The sequence below is a fragment of the Neopelma chrysocephalum genome, unplaced genomic scaffold (genome assembly GCF_003984885.1).
Source record: "Neopelma chrysocephalum unplaced genomic scaffold, ASM398488v2 Primary Assembly neopelma1_59, whole genome shotgun sequence".
NCBI classification, from domain to species: Eukaryota; Metazoa; Chordata; class Aves; order Passeriformes; family Pipridae; genus Neopelma; species Neopelma chrysocephalum.
The window spans coordinates 19,790,851-19,804,460 of NW_020897714.1; positions in this window are offsets into that span (position 1 = coordinate 19,790,851).

Sequence of the window (13,610 nt, forward strand, 5' to 3'; positions counted from 1 at the left end):
GAAAAAGCCACAACACATGTTATTAATGAATAAGTGGAACAATATAAGGCACCCTCTCAAGAATGGTTACAAGAACAAGGCCATAGAAACAAAGCTGGGGGCTGGAGATTTTCACTAAAAGAAAACACAATTACTCTTTGCACGCTAGGATCAATGTTGCAATGATGCACAGAAAATGCAAGGAGCTCCTTAAATGGTGAGGAGAGAGCAAATCCAGTGGCACTAGGTTCCATAACGGGCATCTCCATGAGGATGCACTGATGTATTTCAAAATATTTCTGCTTTTCTTTCTGTTGTTTTGCTATTTTCTAATGTTTCACTTACTTCTTAAACTTTACTTATCATGTGAAATATTTAACTCCTGCATAACCTTCTTTTCTCAACAGCTGTTTAAACCTTTTTCTCTTCCATCACTTTAGGAAAATTTTCATAAGGTGAATGCTCCACAGTAACCTTTGCTTGCATGGAGTATCAGACAAGGCTCTAGGAACATCATTTGGCTGGAGAACACTGTGATATCCCATGTGTTCACTGGCCAAAAACATGTCTAAGATCACTGGAAAATCCTATATGCTACCTGGATTTGGGAAAAGCATTTCAGAAACACCGAGAAACCCTTTTTTGGTCATAGAATTCAACACTGAGATGCTCTGTGAAAGTTTTCTAGGAAAATAGCTTTACACATTATTTCATAAGAATAGGAAATATTCTAATCTCATAAATAGTAATAACAGAGTTGAGAGTTATTTGTTTTCTCAGTTTCCTTTACGGTTGGAAGGCTTTTTTTGCTCATCACCAGGCTGCTGAAAGTATTATCTCTCTAGCAACAGAGGCCAAGCTGAAACACCAAATTCAGCTCCAGCTTACAATCCAACACAGGTAGAACTGCATTCAGTTCACTCTTCTATAGTTTTATAGTGTTTTGAAAACTGTCAAGTGTGAAAATGTAGTTAAAATGACAGCAGTAAGAACTCTTTGGATCTTGGCAAAAAATGCTCATTATTGCTCAGTGGAATTTCTTGATGAGGTGTTATGGTAGCTGTAACTGGCTTCTCCGGTGGTTATTAAGCATAGTTGCCCAGAAGCATCCCCTGGCTCAGGAATTCCTGTAACTACTGATTTTCAGAAGGGTTCTCCTGAGGCAAGACCACTTAAGTATGTTGTACTCTTCCTTACGCATGCAAAACTGCTTGCTGGAAGAGGCAAAGGAAATCTGTATCTTGGGTTTGCAGCACCATGGTTGTTTTTACCTTACGGTCCCCTTAGCTCCACTGACATGTATCACATGAACCTACTTTGGAAATTATGTGGTTGTAATAGTTGCCATGCCTTCAAGATCCAGGATCCCGGAGAACACTCTGGCTGTGCTGAGTCTAGGAGCAGCACTGTTCCTAGAGCTGGAACAAACATAACACACCAGTGAAAAGGGCTGAGAACCACTGTCTGGAGGCTGCTACAGCACCAGCATTAATCCTCTGACTGTGTTTTAAACAGTTTGACTCCATTTAAGAGTCAACACCAGCATCTTTTTAAATCTTGGAGATTTATATTTGAGGACATTCATTTGCAGGGTCAGTTGTGATGGTAATCATCCGCCTGCTAAATCCAGGTTTTCTGCAATGTGGTAACACTACACTTTTTGTAAAGGTCCTGATCCCTCTCAACTGAACTTGTTCTCTGCTGTGAAACAGGGAGTCCAGCTCAGGCAAGACAGAGGTATAGTACCTTTCAGAAATATATCCCACTGTGCTAGAGTAAGGAAATAAGAAAATATAATAGAAGAATCCCAACTGTGCTGCAGTACAAAAGAATATCTTGTTCTCTTTGAGATCCATATGGGAAACTTCAAATGAATTGTTTTGCTTTATGGATTTTAACTCTGAAGCCAAACAACCCCATGTATAAAAAAAAATGAGGAATGGGGGATCCTGACACAAATCTGCAGTTCCAAGAGAAGAAGAAATACATCTAATTTTTCCCTATTTGTTTCCTTTCCTCATCCCCCATCCCTCATCTCCCAGCTAAGGGACCACCCCTGCAGAGTGCTTTTAATTAAGCAAAATCCATTTATTTAATGTCTGGAACTCAGGGAAGCAGGAGTAAATATTCCCGTGAAACACTAGTGTAAATTTATTTAAGGATGGGAATTTGTAATGACCAAATCACATCTTGTACTCAAAAACCACTTAAATAATCAGACTCAGAGTGCCCAGAGACTGCCTGGGAGCTGTTTTTAGAAGAAGAAATGTTTTGCTCTGTTATCTGAGCTGTCCCAGGACGATCCTGCTGAGAGGATGTTGTTACCAAAGGATGTCCTAAGTGGGCACTCATGGAATGACCCTCTGTGCAAACTGAGAGAGACCTGGGACACAGCATGGCAAAATACTGTTATGGAAAGTCATCTGGCTTTTCCTTTAATGTGTTTAGAAATTATCCATTTTCTTCCTTCCCAAATAAATATTGGTTAGAGCATGGTGTATGGGCATCCCTTAAGAGTTGGAGTCAATGATTCTTGGGGGTCCCTTCCAACTCAGAATATTCTCTGATTCTGTGAATGCTATCTTCACCAATTTCCATTGCTGGCTATGGTGAAAAATGTAGTATTGAAAATTAAAAAAGGGCTTTTTTCTTCTGAAATCCCAGGATTTTTCTTTTCTCTGTGAAGTTTGGAAAAAAAAACCCTTATTTTTTTGATTTCACTAAAATTTCCCATTTGCTTACCAGGTTTGCCTATTAGCAATGCCAAGACCCCTACCTGTGCCTCCCTCCATCCCATTTTTGCTGAAATCCACCCTCCCCAGGGTTAGCCATCGCTTCCTGAAGGCTCTCAGGGCAATTGTTCCCAAGACCATAGATTCGCGGTGGCCTCAAAACAAATCATCTGAAAGTGGTCACTGCTGCATGTCACAGCTTGCACGCTCACCACAAATTGGCTTTGGCAAATCAAGTGTGACTGACCTTTTTCTGAGTGAGTAATTTATTTCTGTATACCTGTCGTTGCTTGTTCCACTCAGCAGTACTCCAGCTCCATCCTGATGGCCTCAGTACTTAGAGATAACGCTTCCCGCCTCCTTTCTGATTTCAGGTGTTCCTGAGTGTTAATCAACATGCTCTCATCTCTTTCTGCTGCCTTCTGCACATTCCCCTGGATGTGGGAGTTATGCTGCCACTGTCTCTGCACAGCAACAGTGCCTTCAGGCTTGGGGCTGGGTGCAAGTCAGTCCCAAGAGGAGATGCTGGCACTCCTGTCTTGAGGGATAAGAGCTCTTTTGAGGAAAGAGTTGCTGGAAACCCCATTTTGCCATTCCATCTCACTGGGTGATGGCAAATCATCACAGGTGAAGCCCAGTTCAGTGCATGACCAAACTAGAGGCCCCCAGGGACACATACAAGAAGGAATAGTGGAGCCTTGGCTCTCCTGGGGCATAAGAACGACTCTACTCTGGTGGCAAGGAGCTGGGCTGTATCTAGTCCTACTACCTCAGGGATATCACAACATGCCTTAATGGAGGACAATTAGCTTTTAGGTAGAGAGCAAATTTCCAAGAGAAGCTCCTGCTAACCAAAGTCCTTGTGTTTAAGGACTAAAGGTCCCTCTGATGTAGAGGAAATCAGGGAGAAAGCACGCTGTTCAGTGGCAGGGTGTGCTTATCTTGATGGGTGCTGGCACTTTTTCTGACTTGGCCAAGTGCATGGCTGGCCAACAGCTGGCATCTGTTTATTGTTGTGCGTGTGCAGCAGTACTTTTTGTAGTGGTTGCAAGCTGTGTTTGGCCCCAACCCAACCCTGCTCATTGCTGCTCTGTCACTGCTCATGTCTCCTGGTTTTCCTCCCAAGCCAGGGCACCAAGCCCCAGCAGCCACCTCCTGTTGTGCCAAGGTGGTCTGCGGCCCATAGCTCCAAAGCTGCTGGTACTGGCCCTGTGTCCTGCTGTCGCTCCTAGGACTGCTAAACTGTCCTCTGCTGGGACAACCCTGCATCCGTATAGGTGTAGGTAGCACAGTGGAGCAAGTTAATGATCCTTGCCTTGGTCTGATGGACCTGCCTTATCTCCATCGAGAACCTGCACTGGCTGCAGAGTCCCCAGTCCCTCATTAAGCATCTCCTTTCTGGTATCTTTTCTCCAGCCTCACTGGGGTCTCCTCTGCTCTCCACCACAACTAACACACTCTTGTCTCCTTAGTTACTGTCTTTTTCTGTCATCTCTTCAGTGTCACTTCCTTGATCTTTCTCCTTGTTGTATGTTCCCCTTGACCTTTCTCATATTTCCTTCTGCATAATCTGTGGCAACCACTAGCACCAAACAGCTAATCTCTCCTTCCTCGTCTGCCCTCATCAGTCAGCGATGCCACCCTCTCTCCTCTGTCCCACAGGTACCAAAATCCTGTGTGACCTTCAGCTCCCTCCTCCCCCTCTCCTCCTTCCCTGACTTCATAACAAATTCCTGCAGTTACAGTTCAGCAGTCTGGAGGTGGCAGGGCCCTATGGACTGTTCCAACCCTGGGACTGGGACTGGTTCTGCACATCTGTACACACACTGTAAACAGAGGTTTCTGCCAATTGTTGAGACAAGAAAGCAGGGATTTATGCAGTCATGAGCCCCCTTTAAAAAAAACCAAAACAATTAAGTATGGTGAGAAATTGCAGCCATTTTCCTATTTTGGGATGTGGGAAATTGCAGGTCTCCCTGGTTATTTATGCTCGTAGAGTTTTCAGCTGGCAGTTCTCAGGAGTTTTTGGGAACAAGGAGCTACAGCATCTTTTGGCTGAGGGGCATGGTAATTTATAAGTTACAGATGAGTGCGCGCATGCACATACACACAAACTCATGCATACATCAAAACTCAAGCAGTGCACCAAAACTGCAGGCACAGAGTCACCCTGCAGAAACCTTCCTGACAGGTCCTGTGAGGAACTGTCAGAGGTAATGGCATGTGGCCATCCTCATCATCCTGGAAAAATTCACGTCACCAGGCTCTGTCCTTCAAGACAGACTCTGCCAGTGCTGATCTGGTCCCCTCTGGACAGAGTGAGTCAACTTTGAGCAATAAAGTATTAGCAAAGCAACCACCATGGATCCACTGGGACTTCTCTAGGAAACCATTTCTGCTTCATTCCCACCAATTCAACTTTACTCATCCCTTCTAATACAAACTACAACACCAGGGAAAAATACTAATATAACATGAAGCAGACCTTCACTCCTTATCTGAACACCCTACAAAGATCCCACTGCCTCAAAGCCTCCACCACTGGGGCTGTGTGACTGGCTGAGGCTGGGTTACATGCCATCTACTTTCAATCCCCTGTTCCTCACATAGTGACTGTTATACCCTTAGACAGAAGGATACACAGACAGAAGACAGACCCATTCTGTGTAAAACAACAAAATGCGGTGGACAGGATTATGGGCAGGGCAATACTTTTATTTTGGTAAAAGATGCTTGTCTGAAATAGGCTTTTCCGTTTTTCTTCTATAGATTGAGAGGTTTCTGTCCCTCTAAGTCTGTAATGTATGGGACTCAGAAACATATTTAGCCCTCGTGGCAAAAAATAAGCCTCCTGAATGGGACTGCTGTAGGTTTGAGCACTTCTGGTAAACTGGAACAATCCCAAATGTACCGATGATTATAGATTTTATGCGGTTTCTTTATTGAGTAATTTTGGAAAGAGTCTCCAGCAAAACTGCCATGGACATCAACAGGCTCAGATTAAGGACTCCAACCCAAGTGAATATTTAAAATGAGGTCACATTCCTTCCATTTCTCTTCCAGATCTCATCTTCATCTGCCCGGTACGTACCATACCTTTCCATCTATTGTCATGGCTCTGTACAAACAGTAGATAAGGAACAGTAATTAGGTGGAATGGTGGAGAGCAGTTCCATGAGGGATGAAGCTCATAGCCCTGCAGTGCCAAATACCATGGGGAGGGCACTGCAAAGAGGAACCCGTCATGGGGCATGGGACCAATCCTGAGTCTGCTGCAGTCACCGAGGCCAAGAGAAGAAAAGGTAGGTTTTGGTACCGGAGGCTGGGGAGCTGGGACCGAGCAGAACGTGTCCTCATGAAACAGTCGGCATTTCTCTGCTTGCCTCCTCAGAGGCAGCTGTGTGTTTTGTCTGAAGCCAGTCTCTCATTGGAACTGCTTGAGAACAAGCACTGAGGAGCCCCTATTGTAAACGCCGCACAAAAACACAAAAGACAGAGTCCAAAGTAAAAAATATTTCCATAATAAAACTGTCAAGGGGAAGTGAGAGACTAGAAACCTTTGTACCGCCAAGTAATGAAGAACAGTGACGCCCTCTCCAAAGGACTTGAGATAAATCGTCTCCTTAATAGTCTAATTGGAGAAGAGCATTTGGGGTGGGATGCACAGATGGACCAGGGGATTAGATGACCCAGGGATGAGAGCCTGGGAGCTGCAGGGGATGGATACGTGGCTTGAGCTGCTGCCAAGGAGCACAGAAATCCCCACTCCCCTGCGGGCTTCCTGATGCTCCTTCTACAGTTTCTCCAAATTAGGTCACTCCCACACAATGTACAAGTAAGAGCAGACAGCACTGGACCACCCAGAGCAACGGGGAGGAGGCTAACAACGATGAAGCAGAACCACAGATGATATGATGCAAGGGTGGGTTGGGCAATTAGAAACATACGTTCCAGTGGATGAGGGGGAACAAAAGGTCTTCACAGAAGATGGTGGAATGTGATCCCTGAGCTGTGGCCTAGCCTAGGGTGGGAAGTCCTCACGTCATGGTGCTTAATGCATGCACCCAGCCCAAGCTGGCACATGGGGGTCCATCACTGGCCTCACTGCACCCATAGATAGTACTGTGGATCCTTGGCTGGGTGTGTTTCTCTGCCAACAGAGGAGAGTTGACTTTGCCAAAGGCATTGGTTGGCTCTGCCCAGTTGAGAGAGCTGTCCCCATGCTTAGCTTTCAGAAAGGGTTTACCAGCAAGGAACGAAATGTGGTGTCAGGACCCCAGGTAATTTCTCAGCTTAATACTGAGAATCTGCCTCCTTCCATGAACTGTCTGGGATTCAGTTTTCTCAGGACTAGACCAGTGGCTGTTTTTCTTCTGCATCTCACAGCCGTTTTCCTACCCACACTGCTTTTACCAGAGGGCTGGCTGCCTGAGACTGTGAAGAATAACAGCAACAGAGCACCATAATCCAGTTTCTTGCTCTCCTTCTGACCTTTTCACTTCGCAGGTCACAGGAAGCACTATCCAGAATATGACAAATGAGAATCAGGCCTTTCTAGGGGAAATGGTGATGAACTCCAGATCTGGATGGTCTTACAGACTCTCACAGGAGTTCAGTTCACCTTTGGGTTTGCAAAGTGAGTCTGTTCAACAGACACAGAAATACCCTTATGTGGGGTGAAGCCCCACAATTAAAGTTTGAGGCCGTGTTCCATGCAAGCAGTGGAGCTGGTTAGATGGTTTCCATGGACATGGCCTTGGGTTGCAGGGAGTACAGGGTTGAGATGGTTTGATAATGTGCAGGTGCTGGATTCCTGGATGTTGTTGTAGGAATATGTTTGTGTTGTGTGTGAAGTTAGTTAGCTCAATAAAAGGCTGCCTGCCACGCTGAGCAGGCAGACATCTCTTCGTCTCACTACCTTTACGTGTCGTGTGTCTTTCTTCCCCCATGGACCAAGACCCCACGACAGTTACCCCCTTGCGACACCCTTAGGCCAGTTATTCCTCTTCCTCACTGTAATTAGGAGAAAGCATCTACCTGATGAAGAAAAATCATATTTGGTTCAGCTCACAGAGCTGAATGAAGCAGACTGTGGCCCCTGAAAGCCACTCATGGACCTCATGGTTCAAAGGAAAGACAGGGATTATTGTGGGACTAGTAAGAGGACCCACAGTTTTGAAAAATTCACCTGCTGTTTTTAGCCCAGACACTGAGACATAGGAGTGCATCAAATGTAATAACAGATAAAACACAGATGTGGAAAGTACCAAGACAACCAAGTACTGATGGACATTAAATGACAGAAATAACCCTAACAGATCAATACCAGACCAAGCAACCTAGAAAAGCCTGTAGTCTCAAATACTCCTCTGTCAGACTGAGAGCTGAAGTTACTTCCATTTCAGAAGTGATGGAGTCATTCACACACCAGGTATAAAACACAAACACCAGACAGTTGGCATTGTGCAACTACCTGACAAAGGCATTAAGTTACTTGGACTCACTTGAAGCTCAGTCTTTTTATAATTTCAAAACACCACGTTCCGTGGAAATATTCAGGCTGCCATGGCAACGTGGTACATTTGTTCCTTAGTGTCATTTCCCATCACAATTGGGTTTTTTTTCAGAACTTTGCCCAACTTCAAAACTTTGGTTGCTGAGGCAACATCTCCCTTTCAAGGGAAGGGACTGGCTCTGCCTATCTGTGCCAAGGTAAGGGCTCTTCTTTGAAGACCTGTATGCTATGGCAAGGGAGGAGGTGTTAGGAAGGCTAAAAAGGTATCCAAGGAAGCAGGGGGAGAGGAAGAAACTGTGCTGAGAAGTGGCTGCGGAAGGGCAACACACGCCTTCGCATGAGGCAGGTGGGGTGGGCTTTAAGTGGGAGGCTCCAGGCTTAGCACTGGAGAGCTAATGTGCCACATGACATCACTGAGGATATTAAATGCAATCTCGGTGAAAAAACACTTTGCCTTCAATATATCATGTCAGGATCTCATGGAGATACATAGTCCTCACAAGACCTCTACAAGAAAGGAATTTGTCACTGGGCTTGTTTGACAAAAAAAGTGATCGAGACAGAGAGAGCTTCAATGAACTACTGAAGGTCACACAGTAAATTAGTGGTTGATGTAGGAATAAGCCCCTGAGGGTGTTGTGTTTCATTTTTAAGATCATCATTCCTCTGATATTTAACTTATGCTTAAACAGAAACCCATTTACCTTCTGCAGAGAAGCACTGCAATCACTTTTTCTCTCACTAACATATTACAGTCTTCACCTCTGCTATTTGTCAATGCATTTGGCTGAAATGCACTGAAGGAGGGATTCCTTTCTTTCCAGATAGTGAGACCTGGATCTGGACTCTTCCTAACATCCTGCTGTAATAAACATGATCACCACCAACAGTCATAACAGTTCTGGGTAGCTCTTTAAGTGGAGTCATTACCCCCTTCCTCTTGACTGGAAGCCTGTAAGGGACACAGCACCACCATCGTTTAGTTGCCTATGGGCTCTGGCTGACTCACCTCCAGAAGACAGTGAGCAGCTTCATGAGGCAGCAGGGTGCTGCATCCAGGAGAAAGAGGGAATGATTTGTGGAGGAGGCCCCAGAGGGGTGGCTGGGGGACCACTGGTGGCTCTCAGGAAATGCCCAGGATGAGGCCATACATCACCACAGGAATGGGCATGAGGCAAAGAGCACAAGACAGTACAAGAACAGGCAAGGGACAGTGATAGCATGATAACAGGGATGTAAGTATGGCACACCACAGCTGCTGACACAGGGACTGAGGGTGGAACCTGGGGAATCAGTGCTGGGAAGAGTATCCTGCCACAAATCAGTACGAATGACATGAGCAGGAAAATTAGTTTTTATTTCATTAAAGTTGCTGAGGAGATATTATTGAAGCAGCAGCAAGTATTGATCAGCCAGACAAAACTCTTCAGAGCAGATTTGTTCACTATGTCAGTAGCCTCTTGTAGAACAGTGTTGTTCCACACACAGGGCTGTCATTCAGCCCATGAGGGGAGGATGACTTGACATGGAAGAAAGGTGGGAAAGCTGCCTTTCTAAGGCTAACAACAAAAGAGGGGGACATTAGGGAGGTGAAGAGTCATGGCACATATTTCTCTGCCTCTTAAAGAGGAGGAGAGAGCTCAAGAGGAGTGGAAAAAACTGTGGATATGGCATCTGTAGGATGAAGAAAATCCCCATGAGCAGAGCCTGCAATTAAAGAAGCTGGATTTCATTCATACTTCTCTGCTGTTAATTCTTGTGCATCTTGGGCTAAGACATGCTGCTTTTCTGTGCCTCCACTCCCTCCTCTGCAGGAGGGATGACGAGACTTCTCTATCACCAAAGGGTTTGAAAGGATAGATATGTTACTGATTGAAAGGTGCCAAGTCACGGCTGGGAATCAGTTTAGGATTGAGGAGTGAGATTGCAGGGGCATGCTTAACACAAGATCTCCCCTCTCACCTCTCAATAGCTCCCATTAGCCTTGTATTTCCCTTGTCTCCACCAGGACCAAGTGATCTTCTCACATGCCCTGTCTGGGCAGCCTCCAACTGCACCAACAGCTCTTTGCTCTGCTATCACCTTCACATGAGGAAGTCCACAAAAGGAGCCAGAAAAACAAGAGAAGCTAGTTCATTTAGAGCCATTTGGGCTGTACAGATTTCACCTACCTCTTGCTGCTCACTGTAGGACCCAGAACAGAACCGTTCACATCCTTTTTAATGTAATAAGCAGGCGGATTACATGCTTAAAACAAATTATCACTTCAATAGGAGTTCTCCAAAGCCCTTGACTATTGCAATGCCTGTGAGCCAGCATCTTTTCCAGCTGGAAGGTGCACACGGGAGGTGCTGCTGAAGAGCAAAGCCAATGAGTAAATACGTGGGGTTGGTACCACATATTGCTTGACCAGAGGGCACAACTGATTCATTAGACTAGCTCTTGTCATGTTCTCACTTTTCAGCCTGTATCTGAGTGTTCCAGTTCCAGACTGATGGTGACTCTGACACCTGTGTACGGGTCACTGGAGATTATGCTTTGATTTCTTTCCATTTCAGCAATTCATAGCTGACTGCATAAGTAGAGTCAGATACAAACCCACTACCTAGATCACCACCTGCCTGTTCCAAATCTGGGTCAATGTAGCATTTAAAAACATAAACAGCCACCACAGCCCTGCCAGGCAGATGCAAAGAAGGAAAGTAAACAAGTAAAGTACTCTTGATATCAAAAGAGAAACATACAGAGGCAGCAGACTTTGTCTTTCTCCTGCATTTAATTGTCTTTGATGCTTCCTTCCCATGGGCATTCATGTTTAACTGCCTCTTTCTGGTTGATGGAGGAGACCAAAAATGGCCCCTGATAACTGTATGTTTGGCAGAGAACCTCCCGGGAACTGCATCCTCCACATCCTGGGACGTTTTCTTCTGTCCAACTCACCACCAAAGCAGCCTAAGGAGTGACTCCCATGGTGATAATGTTTCCATGATGATTTCCAGGGATTGTCTACATCCCAAGACTTCTCTTGTCTGGGCACTGACTCCAGGGATTTTCCCTGATTGGTCCTGGATATTTCATAGCTTTGGCACCCCCAACCCATGCCTAGTAGCATTAGCTGAGGTTATGAGACCCCAAGGCAGAGCACTGCCTCTGCTCTCCCAGGGGTAATACAGAACGTTCCTGGGGCACACATGAACCAGGCGGAGAAGTTGAAAGAGGACCTACAGCTCCTGATATACTTCAGCACATGTCAGAGGTTGAAGAAATCCTCAGGACCTCTTTCCTGCCTGCTGATCCCAGTGTGGGGGGAACAAGTCCTCTCCCATGCTCTAGCATCTGAGAATTGCCTGGGAGTATCCCATTCCAAAAGGCAGGACTTCCAGCAGCTGCTGGATGGCCCAGTAAACAAACAAGCAACTTCTGCAAAACATGTCTGGATATCAGCCACATTAGCCATGAGTGCTGCTCTCCCCTGTGGATACAACAGCTGCCCATTGGAACAAACAGGAAACCATTTTATCCTCTGAGGAGCAAGAAAGGTGAAGGGGTCATGACTGTAAATTGTGTGTCTCTGGAGTTGGGGCATGCAGTAGGAGCCACAAGCAAATAGATCTTCTATTTTTTCTCATAGAGAAGGAACTCCAATACTGGGCTTCGGCTTCTGAGCTCGTTCTCTGACCTAACGTTACCCTTCTCTCCAGTGCAAGAGACATAACAGCAGAAATCCTGGTTTCTCCTCTGAGGTTTTGGAAAGCAGTCAAGTAGCGTGGCATGGGGAGGCACTGAAGAAATACACCTGCCAGATCACATGAAATACAGATGAACATGTCAGATTCTGCATGACCACACATGATTGTTTTGTATGGTCTTGGCTATGGATACCTGTGCTTCTGCACTTTGCCTTCCTACCAGCTGGTGATGTTCATACGGGAAAACTTGAGTCCCTTTGGGATCATTTTTTCTTGGCAATTTTAGAGTCTTTACTTTTCCAGCCCCTTGGAAAGCAAACCACTTTCACATCAAATGAAGGCAGCCACCAAGAATTTGCTTTGTCTGTCGAGTTCTTTGATTGCTGGGCTCCTTGGCCAGACTGCTAAGGCTTGTGTCATGCAGGAGGTCAGGTGAGCTGGGCCAAAAGGGGTCTTCTGACCTCAACAACTCAAGTTTCAGTTCAACTCAAGACTGGGGAAGCTTCAGCCTCTTTCCACGTGACAAATCCATTACTGTAAGTTGCATTTCCAACTGAATAGGGTACAGTAAAGTGAGGTTGGTGCAGTATGGCAGTAGTGATGTTACTGTGGAAACCATGATATTTTAATTGTCTGCTCAGAACAAGCCAGGTAAATCAGTCATTGTAGTTGCTCCATTGCAGCAACTATGCTGCCAAAAGATCTGGACTGAGCATCAGGTATGTAGGGCTCTGGCACTGAGCAGTTTGTGAGAGCCATGTGGTGCTGGGAAAGCCATTTCTCTTTTTTGTCCTTCAATTTTCCCCAACTCAGGCCCTCACCCTTGACCTGCTGGACCCATATGAAAGGCAAACCTCTCAGATTGGTTACAGTCTCTGCACTCCTGGTCAGACCACCAAACACCTCCTCATTACAAAACACAAGTAGAAGATAACTAGTAATGTTGAATGTGTATCTTATTCTAGTGCAAAGATCTAGGACAGTAACATTACCTGTATGCAAGGTGAGTTGTCAACTGTCATTCTAAAAACTCTATAAATACCTCGGACATTGTGCATTTAGCTCCAGAGTCCTAGTGAAACACTGAAGGTCCTCTTTATGATCACTTGTGACAGAGTCCACAGAGTACCAGGTGCAGTTTGAAACCTGACAGATTCCATCAAGTGAAGGACTTCCAGAAAGGAAAGATGCCTATTTGTCTATTTATAGATGCCTATTTATACCGCAGAGGTGCTGGATGCTGACAAGCACACAGTGTGTGGCCAGCTGTGGACAGACCTGCTTTCCACTCAGCAAGCAGTTCAGCGGTACTGTGATCAAGGTAAGCAGGAAAGTGCTTCTGCTTTTGTTCTGAGGGCTCAAAACTGTGTGGTTCAAAGGGCTTATAAAGCAGTGTTGCCTGGCTTTCCTGGTCAGAAAAGGAAATACCACAGATTTCTGGGGATTTCTGGCCAAATTGCCCACACAAAAGTCTGAGAAAAAGAAAAAAAAATAGGAAAAAAAGTGAGGTGGGATAAGGTGAAGATAAATAATGGGGAGATGAGGTGGAGCATCTTGGCTGGATGAAAGCTGGAGCACAGGGAGAAGAGAAACAGCCAAGAAGCAGCAGATGGTCCAGGGGATGTTCTCTGATGCGTGTCCCTTGGTGTCCTGTTCCTAACAGGCAGTGCTGAGAGTTGATCCAGTATGTTACAC